At 36.0% G+C, this 27,075-nt stretch overlaps 1 long non-coding RNA gene across 1 annotated transcript in view; it reads left to right on the forward strand.

The window, feature by feature from the left end:
• Window positions 1–3,195: 3,195 nt before the first annotated feature.
• Window positions 3,196–27,075, forward strand: part of LOC311430261 — a 31,718-nt gene continuing 7,838 nt past the window's right edge. The window contains exons 1-3 of the long non-coding RNA XR_014688646.1: window positions 3,196–4,032; window positions 5,386–5,460; window positions 18,568–18,602. This is a non-coding gene — a long non-coding RNA (uncharacterized lncRNA). The remainder of the gene's footprint in view (window positions 4,033–5,385; window positions 5,461–18,567; window positions 18,603–27,075) is intronic.

Consider the following 27,075-nt stretch of genomic DNA (forward strand, 5'->3'; position numbering starts at 1 on the left):
TTTTATTCTCTTGTCTCTCAATAAGTATCAACTCAATTTATACCTAATGAGTATGCATACTGGAATTTATACTTTTACCACATCTGGCAGTGCGCTGGACAGCTATCCCATCAATTTTCTTGAGAAACAGACAAATTAAAAAACTTTGGATTGGGGAAACCTCAAGTTGTCATGTGGTTTGAAAGCCTTTACTGTAGTTTTATCATTAGTGTTTCTTCTTTGAAAGAAACTTAAAATAGTTGTTATCTTAAACAATCTTTTCTTCCTCCACACTACTACTTCCTAACATTCTGATGCTCAACCATCTGGATGTGCCATGTTCATCTGTCTTATGTGGTCTAAGCTTATATTTACTGGCATTACTTAAGTCTGCATCACACTTTTCTGGATCTTCTAACATTCAGCTTACAATATTATCTTAAACCATTTGCCTGTATTGCTATCATAGTCAAATCCCCCTGCCTGGTCTTGCTTCTTCACTAACTCCATTTTAACTAAGGAGTTGGCAGAAGCCTTTCTTCATCTTCAATTTTTATTGTACTGCCTAGATGTACCTTCATTCATCCTAACTTTTCAGAAACAATAGTTTACAGATTTGATTGTGTAATGACAAGCTTTCATTGCCTTTATTTACAGTGATTATTGTGATTATTACAAACAGCAACCCATGTTCTATGTCTGTTCCCTAGCACTGAACTTAGAAAAAAATCCAAAATGAGACTAACAGAAGCAAATCAAATACAAATTTTGTGTGTTCCTACTCTTCTCTAGCTCCTGAAGGTCCTTTTCTATTTTCTGACTTTGTCTCTTTGTGTTTCTATTTTTATCCTGTATGGACAGAATGCAGTACCAACAAATTATCATGAAGTACACACATGCTTGGTGAGACACTCTGGTGAGGCTGCACCCTAAGTACTGTGTTGAGTTTTGGGCTTCTCACTACAAGAAGGACATTGAGGTGCTGGAATATGTCCAAAGAAGGGCAACAAATCTGGTGGAGGGTCTAGAGAACAAGTCTTTTGAGGAGCAGCTGAGGAAACTGAGATTGTTTAGCCTAGAGAAAAGGAGGCTCGGAGTGACCTTATTGCTCTCTACAACTACACCAAAGGAGGTTGTAGTGGGGCGGGTGTCAGTCACATCTCCCAAACAACAAGCAATAGGACATTGCTTGTCCTGTTAAGGAAAAGCTCCTATTAAGTGGTTGAGTCACCATCCCTGGAGGCCTTCAAAAGATGTTCAGATGTGGTTCTTAGGGACATGGTTTAGTAGTGGACTTGGCAGTGCTAGGTTAAAGGGTGGACTTAGAGGTCTTAGATGGTCTTAGTGGTCTTTTCCAAGCTAAATGATTCTATGATTCTGTGATGTTCCTTGGGCTTTTTTGAGGGGGATGGGAGGAAAAAACAGAGAAGGACAGATAGCATTAAGATTTTTTTTAGGGAATTTAATATTTTGAATTGATATCCTGAGATAGTCAGTCAGTATGGCAGGGCTGTTAAAAACTTGAAAGCACATATCGTCCTCTATATATTCTTCCAGCTATGATGACATCATAAATTTTGTTATCTGTTTATTGTGGCTTATATTTAGTGACTCTATATCTAACATTCAGTGAAGCTAATGATTGTATTTTATGTAGTGATATTCCCTGCTGAAATGCTCTCCTAATAAAAGGCATGCTGGGTAATAGTTTAACTTTTCTTTGTAGATAATAAAAAGGGCATTTCAGGACAACAACAAAATATTTTCCTATTAACTCTTTTGTCTTTGTTGTACATCTACTTTTCAATCCTGTGGAATGAAATGAAATAAAAAAGAAATTATTATTTTGAAGTTGGGCTTCAGCTTACTATGTTTCTATGTTACTCTGAGTTTCATGAAGAAGGTTGTCATTCATGTTCCCACCTCCTGCTTTACAAACTGATATGACAATCCTTTTACATAACTTACCTATGAAGATTTTATGTTTACCGAACTGTAACAGAGAACTTAACATAGGCATGAAACTACGATGTCTGGACAGAAACAACTGTTTTAGCTGTCTCCAAAGAGTAAAGGCTATTTTCTGCAAATTTGAGAGCTCCTAAGGTGGGTTGGTACTGAATTGAGTCATGCAGAGGCTACCTGAGACCTCTCTAGCAAGGGGAAATTTTCATCTGTCCTGTGTCTGAGACTAAAAAGCCCCAACAAGCCTAGAGATATGTTCGACTGTCCCACTACATCTTTGACTAGGGAAAGGGAAACTGTATTCACCCCAGGAAGAAGAAAGGTAAATGTTTTAGCCATAGTTGTCTTGAACAGAAGGGATAGCTTCTTTATTTGCCCATATTAGAAACCAAGGGACAAAAAAGGGGGGATTCAATCTGAAATCAAGACATGTAAGTAAAAATGTCAACATGTAAACTAGGTGTCTGAACTTCCATTATAGTCAAAAGCTATTACATATAGACTATGTAGAGCATGATTCAGGTAGATAACATAGGTATCTGGTACCATTTGATATACTCTGGGGTTTCCTGTCTGGTATCTATCTCATCTGTGTTCAAGCAGCACACAAAGATATGGAGAAAAGCACAGTTAATATAATCTAGCTCTAATGTTATTCTCAAGTTACATGGAACAAGATAATAGAAAGTCCTAAAAAGGAAAAATAGAGAATAAGAGATCACGATCCTCTCATTGCTTGAAAATGATAGGATCTTTCTACCCTTTTTAACCCCTTTGGTTCAGATTAGACCCACTTCTGCAATTCCCCAAAAGAAATTCTGGACAGATTGATTCAAATATAATACAAAAAAAAAAAAAAAAAAAAAGTATCAGCTTTTATACTATTTAAAATACTATTTAATACTATTTATACTATTTAAAAAACTATATTTTCTGCAGTAAAATACAAAGTCAATATCAAAAAATACAAGAGTAAGAGGCAATTGCTGACATAGTGTTATATATGGCGTAGTAATTTGTGTCCAGAAAATGGTTAATATTAAAAAAGAAGGGGGAGATTTGGGAATGTGGCCACCGGGGTTTGAAAGCCCCTTGGTTGAGGTAACATTAGAGTCTTAACGACGAGGCCATCAGGAATATAAAAGAGTTTAGAGGGAACAAAGTAGGGTGATTCAGGATACTCCATGCAGTCTCCGGTTTCTTGTTCTCCAGATGGGTTGCTTGTTCTCCAGCCATTAAGGCATGGAAGTTTCTGGGTGTTTGCTGTTGTTGTTACATTCAAAGTTGTTTGACCAATGAAAAGTTGTTTTGAAAAGAACTGCTGTGGAGAGAAGGGTATAAGAGGGGAAACTGCCCTCAAGATAAAAGAGGCAACATGATGAAGTTACATCAATAAAGAAGCAGGAAAAAGAAGTGAAGAGGAACAGGCTGGCAGAATGGAGACCAGGACGGGAACAGGCACTTTGATTGCCTCATGAAGATAGGTTCGGCCAAACTCAGCAAACTGCTCAGAGAAGCTCGTACTGAAAGTCACTGGAAACAGGTGCACTGGAGCTGGAGAGAACCTCGAGCTGAGAGAAGCGGACCCATGCACACAACTGCCTCTCGCTGGTAAGCAGTTGCGCGTTATGGGGAATCATACACCCTTAGAAACAAAGACTGTCCTGGTAACCTTACAGCTTATTCTCCTTCTTAACAATCGGACAGTTTATGAGCCTGAAATATGGGACCAAACTGAGGTTTGGTGGGACTCTGCAACTGAAAACGACAAGGTTGCAGTGGGATTGCTCGGCACCTAGCGAGCAGTCTCTGAGGCCTTAAAGAGCCATGTGGAGCCACAATCACAAACGTGTGGCTTGCCAGATAGTGAGGGAGCTGCGGGCTCCTTTACTGATCCGACTGCTACGCCACTGCCATCGGCCCCTCTGCTGCTACAGCCATCGAAAGCTATTGCTGTTCCGCCCCCTGCTGACCTGGACATGCCTCTTGACCCAGGCCTCATTGGCCTTGAAAAGGATATGCTTTTACTTTGATCCGGGAAGAACGGGATACATAAGGCCTGAAGACTGAGTTGCTTGACAACTTAAAGCGAGATATATTGTTCAAACGGAATGGAAAATGGAGACTTGCTTGTAATCAAGAAAAGGAATGGTAAATGGAGACTGTTAAGTCATGGAACTTAAAGGATTGTTTGTTACCTTTCCTGATTGTACGTATGTATAGGCATACTTGCGTTTAGTATGTAAAAGCGATGTTCTATATATTTAGAATGTTTGATGTTTGTGTGTGCATGTTGGTGGAGCGTAGACTCCCCGCACACCCAGCGCTGTTTACTTGCCTTTTATACCTTTTAGAAATATTTGTTTTATAAATATTACAAAATTCAGATTGAGTTGAGACCTCATTTATAACACAGAGGATGTCACAGATTGCTGAGTTGCACTGTGAATCCACTAACCACTGACTAGCATGAACTTCCTTCAAGATATCTTCAGTTCAAAGACCACTGATTGTTTGAAATATAGGCTGAATGGAGCCTATATTGAATGGAGCCTGACTCTTCCTTTGCTCTTGTAGAATGCATATCTTTAAATCATAAAATGTTATTCCATTATCAGTGGTTCCTATCAACATGCTTAGCATTTCTCACATATACAAATAAACCCAGAAATTCAGCTTTTGTTATTTTCATTCTAGAGTTGTATTTGATTTACTTAGAAAACAAACAAATGCAGCAGGTACGGAAGAAAATGATAGAACCCCAGCTGGACTTTAGTCCCAAGGGCTTGGTCTGATGTCTGAATATATTTTGCTCCACTACAAACAAGAACTACTGTGCTAATCCCCCCGGAATGCAGCATTTATTACTTACCTGGCAGGTGTGAAGTGTTGCATGCTAAAGGGATTATCTCCCCCTCCTTCTCTCCACCTCCTGTTTTGTTTTGGCAAAGCAGAAGAGGAGAGGGAGGAGATAATCCTCTTCAAATGGAGCATTTATTACTTTAGTTGGGAGCATGAAGCCCTGCTTTCCAAGAAGAGTGACATGAGAGTCTCCTTATACAAGTATTAAACCCCATTGTAAACAAACTAAATATTAGTATCAATCTGATGGCTGCTTTCTTGAGAAAGTTCAAGACTTTTTACCATTCTTTACAACAGTTAGAATTCCCCATATTCAAACCACATTCTTCTTTTTTGATTATTGGTATAGAGATTTTTGGCCAACAGATACAATCAGTTACAGTGATTGTAAAGCAAAAGCTATTATTATTTTATTTTGCACTTCCTTGCCTTTTTTTTTCCTTTTTATTTTGGACAAAAGCCTCCCAAATAAATAAATAAATAAATAAATAAATAAATAAATAATCTCTTTAAATGTTGTTAGGGGTTTGTGTTGGATGGATTTGCTCATTTCAAAAGCATAAATTCTTTGTTTCACAGACTACTGCCTTTGTGAGCAGTTCAGCCATGCAGCTGCTTGCTACAGATATGCTGGAGGAGCTTCTCTTGTTGGAGGTGAGTGCCTCCTTCTTTCAGTTAAAATCAGCTGAGTCAGTGCTGAGCCATAGCAATCTGAGGCATCCTAAATAAACTTGACTCCTGCATCCAGTCTGGACCTTGCCATGTAGTCTCTGCCTCCCTGCTACAAGCACTAGTTATGCTCATTCTGACACAGTTTGGCTTGAAAAAATTACAAATATAGAAAAAGTGTCACACAGGCTTGAGTACCACCACAACGTACAGAGAACACCCATGTGGCTATAGGGTAAGAGAGGGAAAAGGCACCACAGGGGTTTTAATTTAGCTTGGTTAATGTTGTTGTGGAGCTGCAGTGTGAATGAAAACACTCTTCTGTTTAACTTAGGCCATTTTGCTGTAGTGGGTTACTGAGCAAACAGAAGAGTCTCAAGTCAACAAATTAGGAATTCATGTATTTCCTGCAGGAACAGGGTACTAAAGTAGTGAAGGAAAGTGTTAGTTGATGTAGGCAAGGGGTAGTGGGAGAGAAAGCCTGCCTACTTTCTTGGAGCAGACAGAACAACAATTATGATCACACCAAAGGCTGTGATTTGCAATTATAGTATTTTTTATCTAGACATGTGGAATATAGTGAAAAGTGATTGGTACAAGTAGGAAAGAAATGATTCTAATAAAAATTGTTCCTCGGAGCAAATAAGTTGATAATTCTGTGGAATCTACATTGGGGATATATCTCTGGCTTTTTCTTTGTAGCTTCATGCAATTTCATTGAGTCCTAAAATTTCCTATAAGACATTCAGGGTATCTGTATTGCCAGAAGAATTCTTCAAGGAAAAAAGGTACCATTATGCAAGTTCTCATGCAAATTGATCTGCAGGAGCAGGTTTGCCAATTAGGAAAACTGTGCAGACTCTGATATACCCTTTACCTAGGCTTCCTTACAGAAAGCTTTAAGGACAAAGTCCCAACATGTCTACTCCTATTTTTAACTGTCATTCAGATGTAGAAAATGCAAAGGGCACAGCATGTGTTTCCAAAGTAAGAATAAACAAAGAAAAAGAGAATTGCCACGCGGACATTTCCTTGTACATATGCCAGCTGGCAATGTAGATGTTTGGTTACACTGACATTGATTAAATCACTCCCTTGTGCAGAACCTCTGATATTTTGTACTTTCCACCTTTCTCTTAACTGTGTGAAAACTTTTGCGTGTGATTTGCTTCTGTTATCCTTTCTTTTGAGTGATTTTCTAATTCATTTGCAGCACTACCAGCTTTTCAGGATTCATGTAGAGGTTCAGTAACTATGCTTGCCTTTATTTTCAGCGATTGACAGCATGCTATAGAAGAGGAGAATTGAGGATAAATGACGTGCTTAGTATTAAAGTGCCTAAAACACCCACTTTGTTCCAAGAATGCTGTTGCTCTCTCTCAGTGCAGCTTTTTCAACCAATTCTGAGGGAAAAAAATACCTTCCAAGCTAAATTAATGTTTGCACCTATTTGTTTTACACAATAGAATAATGTTGTCAGGGAAAATATTTTTCCAAAGTGTACTTTGAAGAACCAGAACATTCAAGAAGGTAGCACTGTTAATGCAGAAATAGGTTAGAATATATGTAAACACATTGACAATGGCAATACACATCTGGATTTTCTGTGTAGGGCATTACCCTCTATGTTTTGCTGAATCACAAAATCTCTTTAAATGACAAGGTGATTCAATGAGGAGAGGATAGTGTTTGAGATCTGTTCTTTTTTAAATAAAAAGGGCTACGTATTGTACATACTGTGTGACTAAATACCTAGGGCTCTTTATGCTTTCAGTAGTTATTTTGTGAAACCAGAAATTTCATTAGTATATTATTTGCTATTTTTTCACTTACTGTTCTCCTGCTAATAAATTTGTCAGGCAGTAAAGGAACAGAAATACTGTAAGATCGTTTGAACTGAACAGCCAATGTAAACAATCTGTCATCTCTGTACAACACATACAGAACATTCAGAAAAAGCTTATGAATTCAAAGTATGTTCACAGCCAATCTGCTAGCCTCATAAATGTTTTTCAAATTAATGAAAAACTAGCATTTGTCAATTTTCTCTTTGATTAATATTATTGAGTCTATATTTGTTTCTTCCCCAACCTGTACATTTTATTCTTGCCTGTCAAGACAAAAGGAAATTGCGGTAAGATATGAAACATAACTAAAGACATGTGAAAGATCTTGTTATATAGCTGTATTTAAAAACAGAGTTGGTAGATAATTATGTATGCCTTTGCAAGTGGCACTTGTTGTTCCTATGGGCCAAAATGACTTTTATTTGGTGTACTAATAATTTAGTATGCCAAGAATCTTCTGAAAAGCAAAATGACTTACATGGGTGGTACACAGACTTTAGTGATGCCTAGACACAATATATATGTTTATATATATTAAATAGATAGCAACAAGACAAGTCTCCTCTGAGTATTCCATATGAGATACCAACCCAACTTTAGCACCCTTGATGCTATTACTCCTTCATTACAATCAGCTTATAATATAGTAGGATCCTGCATAGATTGTATGAGATTCTGGTAAACAAAAGTAATAGGCTGACTGTATGATGATAAATATGCTATAGGACACTGATGTGAAATAGGGGTGATGAAAATGCAAAAATTTGAAGAGTCATTTTTTTTTCCCCCTTTCTATCTTTTTTTTTTTTTTTCTGGCTTATTGTTACCTATTTACTTATTTTCAACTTATTGTTGAAAAAGAAAAATATGAAGGACAGAGACTGGAAAATAACCTTGATCTGTTACCAGAATGAAGATAGTTTCCTCCTGTTCAGTTTAAAAGACTAGCTTGTAATTTGTTTGTGTAGGTATACCGCAAACATCATTGTAACTGATTTTTTTTTCCACCAAAAATACATTAAAAAACAAATACCTGACATTATTTTTCAGATTTCTACATAAAAAATAAAATAGTGTTTTAGGAGATCAATGTTTGGCTTAATTTCTCAGCACCTGACACATTTCACATACAAAATATTCAATCAATAATCATTCATCATGAATTATACTCTTTCTGTATAGTTGTTTTTTATTATTATGTCAGTACAGAAGAAGTTCTTTCTGTGTTTCATGGCAGAGGATTTTATTCTGTTTCTAATACATTTATGTATGATGAAAGCTAGCTAAAGGAAAAGCAAATCCTTAGTCATTCTGGTGCCACAGCAGCACCAGCAATGAAAATGAACAGGCTACAGCTGGATTGCTGCAGTGGAAAGTAGTTGAATAGAACTAGACTGTACACTTTATGGAGGCTGGAGATTTCAAATATCCATCCATAAAAGTATCACAGTACAAAATGCACCTAGAGAGATGTAAAATAACAATAACAATAATAACAAAAGTATCTGTTCATGCTCTTACAGATCCATTGGTCAATATGGTTTCTTTACCTCTTTCAGTGTATGAAAACACAGTAATTCTTAGTACAGCCATACTCAGCAATCCATCACATTCATGAAAAGTGTGACAGTTAGTAATTCAACAGCAGCAAAGCAATTTTTTTCCCATAAGAATCAATGTAATATGGGGGGTAAGAGGGTGTTTTTTTTTGTTTTTTGTTTTTTTTTTTTTTTTTATTTTGTAGAGAGAAATATGAGAAATACACCCAATCTAAATGCACAAGAGGAATTTATGTGTTTTAAAGAGGGGAGCGGAGGGGTAGGAACACTGTCATCAGGACTGTCAAACACAGGAGATGTAAGCCTTTTGGCATCTGGCTCTTTGAGACGAGACCACTGTTAAAAGGATCTCAGCTGTTTTGTCTGTAGAAGTCCATGTAAATTTTGTAGCTTAGGCATTTTTGTGGCATCTCTCTGTGTTGTCATCATCTTCCTCAGATAAATCAAGGTTAATCAAATCAACTAGGGTAAAGGAGAGAAAAATGGGGTGAGGATGTTTATCAGAGCTGAGTATTTAAATATTAGCAATGGAACTCAAACATGAAATTGCAAGGGAATGACTATATCAGCTCAACATTCTTAGGTTCGAGGGTTTGGGGTGTGGGGGGAGGAGGGGAGAAGATGGGATTCACATCAGAATACTGAAGGAATTAACAACTGTTGTAGCTGGACCTCTTTCAACAGTTTACCAAAGGTAATAGGAATCTGCAGAGGTTCCTGCTGACTGGAAACTAGCCAATGTTATACCCACCTACAAAAAAGGCATGGGAGAATGCCCCCAGTAATATGCTTAACTTCTGTTTAGCCATGAAGTGGTCAGGCAGTTGAACTAGATGATCTTTGATGATCCCTTCCAACTGAACTACTCTACTATGATGTCAAGAAAAGCAACATATTGCTAAATTGAATTATGTTGTGATCTGAAACTGGTAAAGACAACTGACTGAATTTGACTTAGAATATATCTTGGGAAGAAGTGGCAGATTTTTATACCAAATGCTAAAGAAAGTAACAGCATTTTTTTTTCCCCCTAGCTCTGGAGTAATAGACTTGTGTGCCAGGAGAACTGCATGCAAAATGTGAAGTATATCAAATGTTTCTTATTAAACAAATTGTAGTGTAAGGAGGATGTCCTTCAAACATTTTCAGAAGCAGGATTCATGAAATATCCCTTGGCATTCCTTTATAACAAAGCCTATTTCCAAAATGAGAAGAAGGGAACATCCAATATGAAGAATGATCCAGAGTGTTCCAATTAAAGAGCTAAAAAACTGAAATAAAAGCAGGATGTTCAACTGTATATACCTTTTGACATTTACATGTCAACATTTGACAGATTCATTGTGGCCTATCTCACTTGTTCCCAAAGACTCACTCTTACATCCATGCAAAAGAAACAGCAGGAATAGGAGGCATTTTCCTACAGCACCTGGCATGGCCTGCTATTTTTACTTGTTGTCCAGTGCTATAATCCTTGAGAGTGGTTCTGACCCTGACAGTTAGTTTTTTCTACTAACAACATTGTCCTAGTTTACATCAGAATGACTCTATAAGCACAGACAGGGAAGTGTTTCTAGGAACACTAAATTCACAGAAATCACAATGAAGAAAATATTATAATTACAATACTTTTGATGTATACAGAAAACGGAATCCTTATAATGGCTCCAGCGTTCCCTTTTTTCTTGGTCAGTTCTACCAAAGTGAGAAGTACTAGGATTAGTACTGTTAGATTCCCAAACCAAGATTTACCTGAGGTTTTCTAGAGGAGGAGGAACACAACTACCTGCTATCTGGGTTATATTTTCCTTCTGCTTAGCTTGTTGATCTAATCCTGAGTGCAAAGTCTTTTGAGAAAAGAAAGTACTATGTATTTTGGCTAATATAATGTTATTTACTCTGAGACATACCTCTGGATGTAGTATTTTAATTTTGTAACTGAAAACCGAACACGGCCCATGTGTACAAGTAATGGTGCCAGTGACTTCACCATTTCACCACTAATTTCAGACAGCTAGATCAACTCCTTTTTCAGGAAAGCCACAACCGGTGAAAGCTTGCATAAAAATGAACTCTACTGGACAGACATTTTCTGTCCTTTCTCCAATCCCTAATATATAAACTTCCAGGCTGCTGGCAAGAAAGTGTATACAAAAGTCTTCCTAGGAACACATTAGGTCAGAGAACGTATGGGACAGAGAGAACAAGAGAAATCTGAGAGTTCTGCAGATGCTGATTCACAGTCATACAGATACATCCATATGCATATCCAGAAGGTTCACACAGTTCAGAGAAGGGGTACACTGTGTGCATAATTTTTCTGTGCAAGGAAGAGTTGTAAGAACTAGATACAGAGCGTGGACTCAGACTAGGTGAGTCATAAGCCTCTCACAGAGCCATGGTCCACAAACAGCACTGGTTAGCCATTATTCCAGATGAGACTACCATTTCATGTGCCTTATGTAAGGACTACTTCATCAAGAAATTCATTCAGTTTGCCAGGAGATGTATGTAGAGCTCCATCTGTTCAGACAGCAGTTGCTCTCAAGTCTGCTTAGAGGTCCCTATTACATAGTATTCGTATACAAGATTTTTTTAGAGTCTTGGAGAAGCGACAGAGATAATACTTCATTGACTCTTCTGTGTGTCTACAAATTTTTTTTTTAATGCTATTTTAATTGTGTTTAATTTTGCCTCTCCACACACTGTCTAGCCAGGAAGATAAAACAGTTCTTTGTTATGCAGAAATAAGGAATCTCTTATGCCTGCCTTACCTTTAAGCTGATCATACCTGTTTCAAAAAAGGAACATAAGGACTGAGGATTTAGGCTTTGATGATGACATTTACCTAAACAGCCATACCTGCCTGAGAGGAATCCACAATCAGTATGTGAATTTATAACCTCAAAACTGAAGTGCAAAGTGAACAGCCTTTTTTTTTTTTTTTTTTTTAGTTTTAGATCCTTCTTTTACATTCATTCTGATATCACTGATTTAAGTCAATAACAGTGTCCAGTACAGCACAGAGAAAATACTTCCTACCTGAAGTTTAGTCATAGAATCATAGAATCATTTCAGTTGGAAAAGACCTTCAAGTATATATAGTCCAACCATTAACCTAGCACTACCAAGTCTACAACTAAACCATGTCCCTAAGTGTCACATTCATGCATTTATTAAATACCACCAGGTATTTAAGAAATACCTCCACCACTCCACCACTCCTTTGGAAGGCCCATTCCAGTGCCTAACCACCCTTTCTATGAAGATGTTTCTGATATACAATTTAAACCTCCCCTGGTGCAACTTGAGGCCTTTTCCTGACATCCTATCATTAGTTGCATGAGAAAAGAGATGGATATCTGAGGCTGAGGTCTCCTCTCAGCCTCCTTTACTCCCGAGTAAATAAACCCAGTTCCCTCAGCCAGCTTCTGCCTTTTCTTTTTTTTTTTTCTTTTCTTTTTTCTTTTTTCTTTCTTTTATTGTTTGTTTCTAGAGAATCCGTCTTTCTGTACCTCTGAATTTATCTATTTCTATTTATAAAATATTAAAATGTTTAAGCATTTTATGAAAACACTTGAATAAAGAACTGTAGAGAGGGAGTATTTATCTGACTATGTGAAATTAATATTTTAGATGTTTTCTTACCTATTATTTCCTTGTTTTTCCAAGATCAAGTTTCGATGTAAATCAAGTAATTCTGCAAAAGAAAGCAAGTGCCAAACTACATATCAGTCTAGAATAAAACAGAACTAAACCAGTAAGTTTTATAAATTTATGTAAAATAGCTGAAGATATATATTGCAATTTATAAAATAATATTTAATTAAAAATCATTTAATGATCCACATCTCAGGCTCTATAATAATAAATACATTTAGGTTTGCAATTTTTCTTGTAACAGTTTGTAGAGTTTCAAATAGTTGTCCAAAATGCTTTGGATTGAGACATTATCTAGGTTATAGTAAGAACTGGATTTTTCTGAACTTCTCAGGAAAAAAAAAAAGGCAACAAAAAAAAGAAAAAAAAAAAAAGCTTAAAACTCCCAGATATTATCCCCCTTAAAAAAATAATAATAATTAAAATTGCATACAGAGAGATGTGGTAGGTATTGTTGAAGCAAACATAGGACTTCTAAGAGAAGAGAGGGTAAAAAATTAACTTTACTTTCAGAAAACTGTAGCAAAGGCAAAACCAGGTGTTCCTCAGTTTAGAAGATTCTGACCTTGGGCTGCTCTCCAATGAGAGGCCTCAGGTACTCTTAAGTAGTTGATAGTTTATCTTGCTGACCCACAAGCTGAAGAAATAGCAGAAGAGCAAACAAACTGGAACAGCAAATGTTCTGTAATGATTATGTCTAAGTTTTCATTTACAAATAGCTGATTAAATAAATATGCAAATAGAAATGTTTGTTTTAATGAATTTGGTTGGAAATGACCATAAAAACTAGTAGAAGCTATTAAATGGCATCACTGAACATTATAAATGAATGAAGAGTACCTCTATCACATGAAGTTGCATTTGAGAACTTAACAATGACACTGAAAATCAGTATTACTGATCTTATCAAAAGTTTCATTAGAGCTTAGAATCAATATATCTTGTAAAAGTAATAATGCAAAACAGGGATTAAGTTCATTGTAATGTATCTGATATACACAAGATGAACCTCATGCTAAAAGTATCTATTTTTCCCTCTTGTCTATTAAGGGAGCCTCTGGAGATTTAATGAGCCTGATGCTGTAACATCTCAGTACTGTAGATGTTAAAGCAGGTGAGAAGAATGTTACCCTTACCGTATGATTGCATCCAAGGCATGGCATGGAACCCCAGAGAACAAGTGGGCTGATTTAATCATACGTCAGAAAAAAGAAAGTCACCTATAAAGAGCACTTCCCAGAAACATCTATATGTTCTTTCAAGTAGTGTTATTCAAATATTACCCTGGTCTGACCCTTGACAATTTTTAAAAACTGACATATTTGTTGTAACTTAGAAGAAGCTTCCTTTTTTCCCTATCTTCACAGTATGGAGAAAAAAATCTACAGCTGAAGATTTGTAAAAGTTCTCATCCACAAGACTCACTTTATCAGTTTCTAAAAATTTCCCCCCAAAGAATTATGATTTTCTGTTCTCTTACTTGAAGTAACTATTCTCAGAAATGTCTTTTAGATCCACAATAAAATACTGGATTTTTTTTTTCCTGAAAATAAAGATGCTGAATAAAATTTCAGCTAATGTAATACTCGATGGCACATTTTTAGCATGTTCAGTGAAGTCTTATAGCTGTAGGTCCATATGTGGTGACATAATACAAACTCATTAGGTACTTACTTAGAATATTCGCTTCTTGATTATGAGAGTATTAAAAATTCAGCATGCCAGTGGGTCTTCTGAAGTATCATTGATATTATTATTATATTTTTAATAACTGGAGACTTCTCAGATTTTCTTTAAAAGTTGTAGAGAATCCTGTCAATGTGGAATCTTCAGCTATATCTTCCGTCAAATTTCAGGTGAAACTATTTCTTAAACCAGTATGAAAAAGCTGTGTTGTTTCAAAACAAACGTTCAAAACTCCAGATGAAATTTGGGCCAGAAATGAGGCAATCTTAGGCAGCAAGGCAATTATAGGCAAGCTGTATTTTTACAGTATTATTACACTGCTTATAGAGACTACAAAAACTAATATTCTGTAGCTATTATTTTTCTGTTTTAGTTACAGTTTCTAACTATTTCCTACTGCAAAAAAAACATAGGTGAGAACCACTAACGAGACAGCACAGAAAAGGCTCTAAACCTGCTTAGTCTCCATCTCCCTTTGGCCTCTGTTTTATTGGCAGAATAGGCCAGTGTTTCACTCCCTGAGTAAAAGCAAGTAATTCCATTAGCCACAGTCTCTGAAAATAAATAAATAAATAAATAAATAAAGTCACATGAGGTGTAGTTAATACCCTCTTAAAAACTCATATAGCCTTATTATCAGAGGTATATGAGATATATTGTCAGATCCCAAAACAAATTAACACAACAAGGTAAAGGAAAGTCCCTAAATGATTTCACAGCAGCTGTTTTCTGGTACTTTTGAGGCCAAAAACCACCACCAACAACAACCATTGTCACTAATTTCAACTCTGGTTTGTATTGGTTCAGGTAACTCCTGAAATAAGTGAAAAGTCAAAGACTCCAAGAATAATCTGTTTTTTTCCCTAAATTATTATTAATCCTCTGTATAGTCAGATGACCTGACTTTTAGACATTATGTTTGAAAGAAAACTCTTGATAGTTTGTCACGTCTCTCTCCATATAGACTAACAAATACTTCTATGTTTTATTAGGAACTATGGATTGTTTTTCCTGGTATTCCCATTAAATGTTGCACTTTAAATAGCCCATGCTAAACAAAGGTGTTGTGGAAAATGTGATGTGTAATAGATTCTACACATAGTTGAAAATTAGCAAAATTAACGAATTTTTCTGGAATCCACTGATGGACTCTGCACACTTTTTAGATTTTTACTGAGTGGTAAATTTTCATACTGAGTCTAAATTATTCTTCAATTATCAGTGTCTCTGTATCTCTACACACTGCTGACTTTAACTCATTATTCCTCAGCTGGTTACCTAGTTGTTGTCTAATGCTATAGTGACTGCTGTGAATGTTTTGGTTCACCTCTGTATTCTTGTTCATTGGCAAAATAAATTAAATATTCATATTTTGTTCATCCTTCACATTTTAGATGGTTGCAGCTGCAATTTCTGTAGAGTAGCTTTGTCAATTTTCATACAGCTATAAGAATCTGACTGGCTAAATAAATTTCAACAGGAGTTACTCTCTGATCAGGGAATATGTTATGAAAATACTTGAAAATCTCCTTCTGAGGAAGCAGAATTCAAATATAACCTTCAAAGCTGGGGGAATAAAACAGTCAGGATCAGGAAAACAACAGGCTGAAGATGGAATTTATGAAAACGTAATGAGTATATATATCAAATGATAATGAATACACAAAATAAAGTCAGGGCTGATAATTGATCTAGCAGCTTTAGAACAGTGCTTCATAAATACAAAAATTTTATACATTTTAGAAAAGTTTCAGAAAAATGCAAAAAGAAGTACTTTAAAGCAGCTATATAGTTCACAGCCAGGATTCATACATAAATGTCTATTTGTGTTTAACTTTAATGGGTTTACACAGTGGGGAGCATTGATTAAGTTTATACAAGTTAACCCAGTTTGCATCTTGTGGTACAAACTCCAGGTTATAGACAGCTGTTATCATTTTTATGTGGTTGTGTTCAGTATACAGGGAAATCTACAAGTGTCATATTTACAGAGAGGTTAACTGTGTTATAAGCTTCATATCATTAAATTGGTATAAAAGAATGTCTAAAACACAGGGCAGAATGCTTACATGATGACGTAAAGGTGTGCAAGCACCTGTACTGCTGGATGCTTACCTTAAAGCATTCAGCTTTGGATTGTTTAAATCCAAACTCAAAAGCATTAATTGAACCAATGAAAGAGGTGTTAACACTCATAACTTTTAACTGATACTTTAGCATATAGAAAAATAATTAATAGTGCTCTTTGCACTTCAGAGGGAAGTACACAGTTCACATATGATTCATTTAGACTGTCTTTTGGCACATTAGTCAAAAGACTATATATTATGCCTTACTAGTAATGTAAAATGAAATATTTGCAAATTTTTGAACATTGTTATATTTAGTGTACAGCGATAATCAATTCATGTACTAATAGGATATTACTTGAATTATCTGGGATTCTGGTATTTTCCCTTAGTTATCCAGAATTTTGTTCAAATCCTACCATTTGTACAATTTCCAAAGCCAGGACTTACTCATTTGTTTAGTCTGTCACTAACACTGTTACAGATTCTGAATTGGCTCCAGTGAAATGATTCAGAGCATTTCTACACCTGGTATACCTTTAATCTTCCAAGCTAGGATTAAGATAGAGGTAAACCTTATGAACTATTCTTTAACAATTTTTGCAGGCACTGTGATAGCAAGAACAGCATCATGTTTCTGAAAGATGTTACAGATGCAAATTTTGCTCACTTTTTTTTTTTTTTTTTTTTTTTTTTTGTGATCTATAGGCAAGTTAGATTTTGAATTCTAGTAGGTAATTTACAAAGGGTCCATTTGTCTCTCAGAGTAAGTGATACGTTTCTCTAATTCTGGTGGTACAACATGTTGTTGAAGTTCATTTGTTTAAATTCTGCTTTCATTCTTTGTAAATACTGTTACATTTCTCTAGTATACCTCTCAAATTTTCAAAATTGCTATTTGGTTACTAATAAAAATATAGTTAAAAGTCTAGGAAAACATTTTCTGCAATTTTACAATAAAATCGAATCACATTGCATTTGTTATTCAGTTATCTGAAGGATCTCTAAAGGTCTTCAGGGAAAATTATGTTTTCACAGGGTCTGTTGCTGAGTACTAAGTATAATAGAAATGTATTTGCAGTAATAGATATGCAAGTGAAAACATTGTGTGAGTTTTTTTTTTTTTTCTTTTTTTATTCTTTCCTTTAATATCCCAATGTTATTAAGCTACTCTGCATTGCTGATCCCTCATGGTACCATTATGGTAAACAGAGAGGAGGACAATATTAATTAGGCTGAGTATATGGGAAGGAATACAAAGAGGAAATGTACCCACTGAACTTTCTATAACTTTTTGAGAAAGTAGATGGCTTTCATAACCATCAATGAAACCATTTTATTTCTAGACATTCTGTGCCTTTGCAGAACTGGATTTTTCAATTGATTGAACCATCCTTTCAAAGATGCAACTTTCATGTTTAGACAAAGAGTTGGCATATTGCAACTCAATGAAGCCTACAATCTTGATTGTCATTCTTTTGTAACCATGGAAGCAAGTGAGGAAACTTCACTAGAGTAAAACATTTCATAGGAAAAGGAGATAAATTCTGTGTTTTAAATTAATTGGTAAAAGCAATTTTAAGAAACTGAGAAACAGAACAAAAAAGCAAACAAAAACAAAAAGCCTGAGCAAGCTGGCTTAAAGAATATTTTTAATCTATATTTAATTCAATCATACCATAATCACCTGATATTCCTGCCCCTAGTGCGGATAGGAATATTCTACCCATTAGTATTTCTACTGAAGTCTTCTTCTAAAATGATTGTATTGAAGTCAACTAGGAGTTGACTAGAAGCCAGATGGGAGTCATGAAACATCCAATTGGAATGGCAAGATCTAGGCAGCACAAGTTTTTGTTCTGACATCTAATTTGCCTGAGGTGTAATAACAAATCCATAACCTTCTTCAAGGATGAAAAAATTGTTTTTGCAATAAATGACCTTCCTTTATTTATTAAATCCCATTTCTTATATATTTTTCATTTGAATTTTTCCTGTAAGTAATGCAGGGAGTGCTTATGCAATGTCACAAATTTGGGTTGGATTGATTCTTTTTTACTATTATTATATATCAGATAGATGTATATAATGCTCTGCTTAAAGTTAGCATGCCACTGAACAAGCATGCCACTGAACAAACACAGAGGTAGACAGTCCTTATCATTTAGGTAAACAAGAAGCCTCTAAATAAAATGAAGATTGTGAGGAGTGTTATATACAATGAAATATAAACAGATGCTTCATTTCCTTATGATTATTTTCTTTTTTTAGACATACAAACATTGCTGGAGAAGGTACAAAACCAGGTACGCCCATAGAGGTAATGGAGTCTCCCTTCCCTTCCCTTCCCTTCCCTTCCCTTCCCTTCCCTTCCCTTCCCTTCCCTTCCCTTCCCTTCCCTTCCCTTCCCTTCCCTTCCCTTCCCTTCCCTTCCCTTCCCTTCCCTTCCCTTCCCTTCCCTTCCCTTCCCTTCCCTTCCCTTCCCTTCCCTTCCCTTCCCTTCCCTTCCCTTCCCTTCCCTTCCCTTCCCTTCCCTTCCCTTCCCTTCCCTTCCCTTCCCTTCCCTTCCCTTCCCTTCCCTTCCCTTCCCTTCCCTTCCCTTCCCTTCCCTTCCCTTCCCTTCCCTTCCCTTCCCTTCCCTTCCCTTCCCTCCTTTTTTTTTTTTTTTTTATGGAAACATTGCGTTGTTTTGGTTGTTTTCATATTACAAGCATTTTTATGCACATTTCTGTACTACTTTGCTCATGCAAAGGACATGGAAATTTTCAAAGTAGCTGCTTTCTGTAATTTCTGCCTTTAGCTCCAGCATGGAAAGCACTAAAATCTGGGCCTATCTAGCATTACCAAGGTACTAAGTATCTGTATTCAAAAATTGAATCAAACAGGAAATTAAGCCATCCTTTTACTAATAACCTAGATATTCAATGACTGTAATATACATTTAATGGTTGTAAGTATTTAATTAACATGACCTTCCAGATAAAGCATACATCTTGCTTCAGAAATATTACATTTTCATTTTTGATTATGACAGGTCCTAGGACAGGTAGCATTAACGTTTGGGATTGCCATCTTATAAGTCTGCAATCAACTTCACAAAATAGCCATGCAAAAACTAGAAATTTGGGCTCTGTTTTTCAGTGATTATAAATGTATTCTTAAATACATCAAGTTTGCTATAGGCTTACGAGAGTGTTCTGTGATTTACTTTTCTAAAGAAATTATTCAATAGGTTAGCAAATCTTTAAAAGAAATATTAATCTATAGAACCTGTGAAATTCAAAGATTAAGAATGTGACTTCATCTTAAAATAAATTTTGTATTCACCTATGCCTTATCTCTGTAGCCAGAAGACCTCTGTACCACAATGTACCAAGGAACATTTTCACTCAAGAAATTACATGTTTTGAGTAGTTCTGAAACTTACATAGTAGCTGGAAAAAACATTTCAGATTAGACTTTTATGGCCTACACACCAAATTTATATCTGGAGATTATACAAAATGTTATGTAAATTCTAATTTGGTTATTGGCATGTGTAAAATATGTGTATCATTATTTTAAAACAGAAGAAAACATGATCTTCAAAAGGCCATTAAAAATGGATGTAACATGATTTCATATTTATATGTATGCTTTGAAAAATAATGCATTTCTATTTTAGAAAATAATACTATATATTTTCAGAAAGAATGTGAAAAATGTATGAATTAAAGATGTCTTTAAAAAGTCTAAATTCTCCATTTTTTAAAAGAATTTAGTCTTTTAATGAGATTTGGAGTACATTTTTATCTTTATATTCTGTAGTTCATAACAAACACATATGCTAATTGACAGTTTTTTATTAAGGAAGACTGTGCTAAACAAACAGATACATTTTTCAGTCAATAAGTGTTGTGTAAAACACCATCCCTGGACTGGTTACGGTAGTTACGTTTACATTCCTGTATTCTTACTTAAAAATAAGTAATTTGCAGAATCCATGTAGCTTCTGTTTCTATCAGAGGTCCACACAATGAAAGAAGTGTCAAAAAACAAAACCAAAACCAAAACCAAAAACTTACATTTGAAAAAAGTTGAAAGCTTCCTCTGTGGTATCTCTAGTGTATCATGGGAGAAAATGTAAAATTGTTTTCCAGGCAATCTGGTTCTTTCTTTATCAGGACTATTTTTCCTGGGCCCAAATTTCTGCATCATGTATAACAGCAACATAACAGAGACTCCACATACAGAGCCCAGCTTTTCCTGTTGTGACTCAGAGATTTAAAATGGAGCACTCAAACTGCAGGTAGACAATGCAGTGGAGCACAGGCCCGTCTCTGGATTAAAGCAGAGGATGCTCCGTGACTCCTCATCTATGCACCTCCAGTACTGACACTGTAACACTAAGTAAAGGTGAAAAATGTGTGAATCTGCACAACTTGTAACACCTTTCTCACACTACATTATGTCCCTCTAGGACCAGTGTCCCACTGGTATAGTGGTTTTACCTTGCTAGGCAGCTGAATTCCACCACAACCACTCCCTCACTCTCCCTCCTCAGAAGAGGAAGGAAAGAAGAAAAGGAAAAAAACTCACATGTTGAGATAAGGATGATTTAAGTAAAGAAAAAATAATTATTAAGATAAAATTATTATTAATTAATTTAACTAAAGGGAAAAGGAAGGGGGGCAGGGGAAGGAGAAATCAAAGACCGTGTGGAATCACAGAGAGAGAGGAAAGAAATTACTCTCTACTGCCCATCAATGAGTGATGCTTGACCACGTCCTTGAAGCAGGACCTTAGTACGCATGGCCATTGTTTGAGAGGACAGATGTTTTCACAATGAGAGCCCACCCCTCCCCTTTCCTTCCTTTTTTCCATCTTCTGTTGCTGAGTATGACATCATATGATATGGAATATCCCTCTGTCTTAGTGATGTTCCTTCCTTACCTCTTGCCCACCCTCAGCCTGCTGGCTCTGGGGAGTTAGAGGGAGTCCTGATGCTGTGCCAGTATTACTCAGCAGAACACTGGTGTGATACCAGTGCTGTTCTAGCTACGTGTGCAGAGAATAGTACTGTATGGGCTGCTGCGGGGAAAGTGAACTCCATGCCAGCCAGACGTGGTATACCTGGGCAGACCCGTCTTCCCTAGAAGAGTTAACTTTGTGTTCTCTGGCAGCTGACATGCAAGGATCTGGACTTTGGGGAAAAAAAAAAAAAAAAAAAAAAAAAAAAAAGAGAGAGAGAGAGAAAGAGAGAGAGATTTTCAGCTCAGCTGTGTTTTAAGGCCATATTGGCCATATTTCTGCCCTTAGACATCTAATCTTCATCTATTCTCTAATAGTGCAAAAATGATTCAAAAGGCAGAGTAAATGCAATTGCAATTCTATATCTCTAAGCAGCAAACACTATTGGATAAACAGCTAGTAGTGGCCCTCTATTTCTGAAGTCATTCAAAGCAGCCAGTGTATTCATGGCGTTATATTTACTAAAATTAAGAAAAAGACAGAATTTAGATACTCTTTCCTCAGACAGGTTCAGCTGTGTGCTTAGATATACCACATCTGGAGCAAGGTGTTCCTTATAGCTGCTGTTCAGGAACTGTAATTTATTGGTAATGTGTTGTGATCCACAAATTGAATTTAACAAGGATGAAATGTTTGTCTTGAGATACAACCAGGAAAGTATTTACAAACTTCTTGCTTTTAACCAGTTCTCTGGGGCTTCCTATGAATGTTTTTGACATGTACGATATTGAGCCTGCAGTGATACAATTTTGTCAATAAATGCATAATGTTTTGGACCACAAAAACTTTTTTTTTCTTTTCATTCTCTATCCATCATACAAAGATAATTCTTATTTAGTAACCCTCAACTCATTATGTTCAAATCAAAATAACACTGAAAAAATATTCTGTTGAATTGATATATTGCCATGCTCGGGTATTTAAAGCTCAGTAACAAGTTAGAACATTCAGTAACACAAAAACAAGTACTGACAAGTGAAACAAATGCTTTCCGTGCTGCCACCATTTCAGTACTCTAAAATGCCCACAGGACTTTCTTTGTCCCCTGTTTATTCAAGGACTCACATGTTTCTATATCTTACTGTAAATACCATGGTAAAAGAGAAACACTGAAGGTCAGAAAGAACTTAGTTCTAGGTCTAAGCCTTGCTAATACAATCATGTAGATCTGACTGACATTTTTCAGGAACCACTATTGTCAAGGATGTCACCATTATCCAGGAAAAAAAATGTCAACACACTTTTTCTGTGATACATTTCATACATTAGGTGGTGGTTTGGACAGACCTCACACACACACACACTTTTTTTTTTTTTTTTTTTTTTTGACATTATCTTGTTATATGCAGAGCTTTTGGTTTTCGGATAGATATCCCATAATACCACAAATATCTTTCCAGGACCACGACATCCGTTTTACTTGATCTCCATTTTCTTGTCTGACATGTTGTGTCATTGCCAAGACTATAGCTATCCTACTTTATTTCCGCTTTTACAGTGCTTAGACCTAAACCTTATCAGTAGAGTTCTTATCTGATTATCAAGGCTTGAGGTTTTTTTGAATTTATCTCACTGCAGACAGAGCTTCCAAACCGTGAACCTTCTTATAAATTTGAGTTTTACTGAATTAAGTTATCTTAAGTTTTCCTGAGTGTTAAACTGAAAAAATATTTAGTATGCTTGAGAGAAAATAGACCCTTTCCTTCAGGATGTTAACCTAGTTCCCATTATTTTTATCACTAATTAAACTTGCCATATAAATATTATGATATTATAGTCTCCATAGTGTAATTGCATAAAGGAACTAGGAGGCATTTTACATGATTTTCAAGAACGTGTTTTTTTCCACCAATTCTTTTGGCCAGTTCAAGAACATATTTATATCATGCATCTTTTTTCTTTCTTTCCCTAATGTCATATCAACTTTTACCTGCTGTCATCTACCTGCTACTCATCTGTTCTAATGAGCTGTTTTTTCACTTAATATACGTTTTTTTTTCAAATATGAAAGTAATGTTTAAAAATGTATTAAAAATTGTTTTTGGAGTAGTAGGGCTAACAGCGCAAGCGTGGGAAAACACTTAATGAAAACACATGAACAGAAACATTTGACAAAGAAAATATCCTCTGTAGAAATAGATGAGTGAAAATAATAATAAAATACTGCAGAATATGTTGAAGAACTTGATTTAAATATGTTTTACACCTCATTTTCTTTGATAGTACAAAAAAAAAAAACACAGCAATAGTAACATTTGTACTATACTACATTTATATCACTTACAGAATGTCAAGCTCTTTTTACACTTGATTTTATTTATTTAAAGGTTGTTCTGCATGAAAGTGGAGGTGAGATGGTACAGTGGAGAGTGGAGGCAGGTGATGGTACAGTTTTTGTTTTTGTTTATGTTTTTATTTTTTTCCTGGATCTCAATACAAAAGGCCTGGAAAAAAAAATGGCTTAATGAAAGACTTGTTTTAATAAGATAAAGTAAAAAGTGGAAAATTCATGATAGGTACATCGCTTCAGATAGTGGGGTCCCTATCTGAATGTCGATTTCATGCAACATTTGATGGGCTCCAAGTGGATTTTCCTACACCAATCCCCTTCTCACTTCAATACCATAGAGGAAATCTCCTCCATTTTGACCACTGTAGTTGTTACATGATTTTACCCTGGATCAGGGTCACTGCATTCACCCCTTGATCTACATACAGCTTGCCTTTACCTTTCTGTTACATTTGACTATTTTTAAGTCAACTGATTTCATCTTCCAGGGTCTGGGAAAGTCTGAAGATGTCAGAAGAAAAGCAAATGCAGACCAAACGCAATTGTAACTCTATGACTACATATATGCCTGTAAACTAATGAATGGCAAGGCCCATCCTTTTATCCTAACACCAAGCAGCACAGTCTTGTCTAATCTATCCAGTTAATTTTCCTTATTCCCTGTAGAGGTTGGCCTCATGAAAATGACCCATGGGGAATAATCACTCGTTCATACAAAGACCCATACAAAGCCGAAACATTTTGGGAGTAAAATGGTACTTGGCCCATGCCAAAAACAGGCCACAGTACTTAATACACAATACAACAAGATAGCTGGTGGAGTTGCAGTGCATGGGCCTGGGCCCCCACCCTCTTTAACTTACTTGTATGAATGTAGCTTATATCCTTAATCATGAAATATTCTGCAAAATACATTTTACCATGCTTGAACCTTTATTTAGCTTGTGGCTAGTTTTCATTTTAGAATAATTACTTTAATTTCTGTCTTGCTAAAATGTTCTTGAAAAGCTGCCTCATATCTGGAATTAGCCACAGAAGAACAAAATATTGGCCAAATTACTTGTTTCTGCTTCTCCAGTATGTTCTAACACAGTATGGAATGAGTTGATCTATCTCCATGCTTCTGGAATATTTCTTTTCATGCATGTATGACATGTCTGACACCCTAAAACCCAAACTCACCTCTAATTTCTTTGTTGAAATAAGTTAAGAAAACAGAAAATGATTTATGAAAAGCTAGGGGATCCATGACATTAACTGTGAAGAACAGCTGCAGCAAACCTCTAGTAGAAAAGGAGTGAGGATGGCTAAGTGGCTTAAGAATTGAAACATGGATAATATGTGTAATATTTTAGGAAAGGCACTAGAAGATAAATCATTAAAAAGCAGATAATTGATTGCATACTTGTTTCTTATCTGTAACCTGAAAATGCTTTTTCTAGAAAACCTCTATTCTCTTGGATTTTTTTATTGGTTTTAAAGTCACCAACAAAAATATATTCAGATTTCATAAATAAATAGTTATCTATATCAGAAACAGACCTGGAACAAAAGGTCACTAAGGTCCAGCACACAGCTTTCATCAAGATTGCTTTTACTCTTGATGCATTTTGATATTTATCTTTGGATACTGACCTGGCTTTTTGTTTAACTGAGAACACATCACTAAAATCAAAATCACCTAAATACTTAGTTTCACATATTCTAGAAACTACTAATAATATAGAAGGCCACAATAAGCCATTATTGCACATGTAATGTTATGCTTGATGCACCCCAGTGTAGGATTGGACCTTTTGGCTTTCAGGGAACACTGTTGACTCATATTCAAGTTGACATTGACAAAACACCCCAGATTCCTTTCCATGGGGCTGTTCTCCAGTTTCTCATCCCCTAGCCTCTATGTAAAGGTACATCTCAGGTGCAGAATCGCTGGTACTTGCTCTTGTTAAACTTCATACTGTTAACGATTGCCTAGCCCACTAAATTGTCAAGATCTCTTTTCAAGGTCTCTCTGCCACTGAGGGAGTCTACAGCTCCTTCTACTTTACTGTTGTCTTCAAACTTAGTATATATATGAGTCCTGCATCCAAGCCATTTATGAAAACATTAAGTGAAGTGGCCTAAAATGGAGCCCTGTAGAAGCCCACTGATGGTTAGTCACCAGCCTGAGGTAACCCTATTTACTATAACTTTTGAACCTGACTTGCCAGCCAATTGTTCACACATTCTACTATGTATTTATCCAGTTGTATCCTGAACATTTTGTACAGGAGGATACTGTTAGAAACAATATCAAAAGCTTTGCTGAAATACAAAAAGATTACATCAACTGGCTTCCCTTGGTCAACTGGGTGGAAGTAATTTAAGTTCATTAAACAGGACTTTCTCCTCATGAACCTGTGTTGGCTGTGACCAACGAGACCTTTGTCTTTCAGGTGTTTTTCAATAATTTCTAGAACAATCTTCACCATAATTTTACCAGGCACTGAAGTGAAATAGATAGGCATGTAATTGCCAGAGTCTTCTTTCTTGTCTTTCTTAAAAATTGGGACAATATTTGCCAGATTCCCAAGGCCATTGAAAACTAATTGAGAGAGGTCTCATGATGACATTAGCCAGTTCTTTGAGTACCCTGAAATGAAACTCATTGGGCCCCAATGACTTATATTCATCCAGCTGGTGCAGCTGGGGTTTTAACATTCCTGCAGTCACAGTCCTCCAGCTCAGGGCTGTGGGGTCCCCATCCATGTTGAAGACAGAGGTGAACAAGGCATTAAACATCTCTGTTTTATCTACGTCATGGTTTATGAGGTGAACATCCCCATTACGTAACAGACGAATGTTTTCTGGTCTTCCTTTGCTGTTAACATATTCTTAAAAGTCCTCTTTGTTGTGCCCCTCACCCCCCCCTTTCCCCCAGTTGGTCAGCTTCAAATCTAATTGAGCTTTGGATGAATGAATTTTTTCCATATCATGGTGAACAGCATCTCTGTAGTCACCCAACCTTGCTTCTGGTGGCCATACACTAACACAATATGACATGATTATGTGATGTACCAATCCAAATTTCTTTCCTATATGTATGTTACAATTCAGAAATTTTCATGCCTATGCTTTAATGAAAAATAATATCTGATTTTTACAAACTAAGCACTTCAAAATGGCATTGTGACCTTTCCTACTATGCAATCTCTGTAAAACAATCACATTTTAAAACACCTTGTTATTGAATCCTTAGAGAAAGCAACTCCATCAAAATAGTAGTAAAGGTATAGCATATTTTCTTTGCCAAGATATTCGATATATAGGAATAATGATAATTTCATTGTAGAGGGGGAAAACATTCAGTTAAAGCGCTGCTAAATAAATGAGAGGAAAAACAAGTAGGAGTTATTAGATGTTTTTCAAGGTTATAAATTACAGAGGATTTCTATCAAAACTGATATTGGATTCAGTGTATACTTCACACTGTGCTA

The sequence above is a fragment of the Aythya ferina genome, assembly GCF_964211825.1.
Source record: "Aythya ferina genome assembly, chromosome: 1".
NCBI lineage: Eukaryota > Metazoa > Chordata > Aves > Anseriformes > Anatidae > Aythya > Aythya ferina.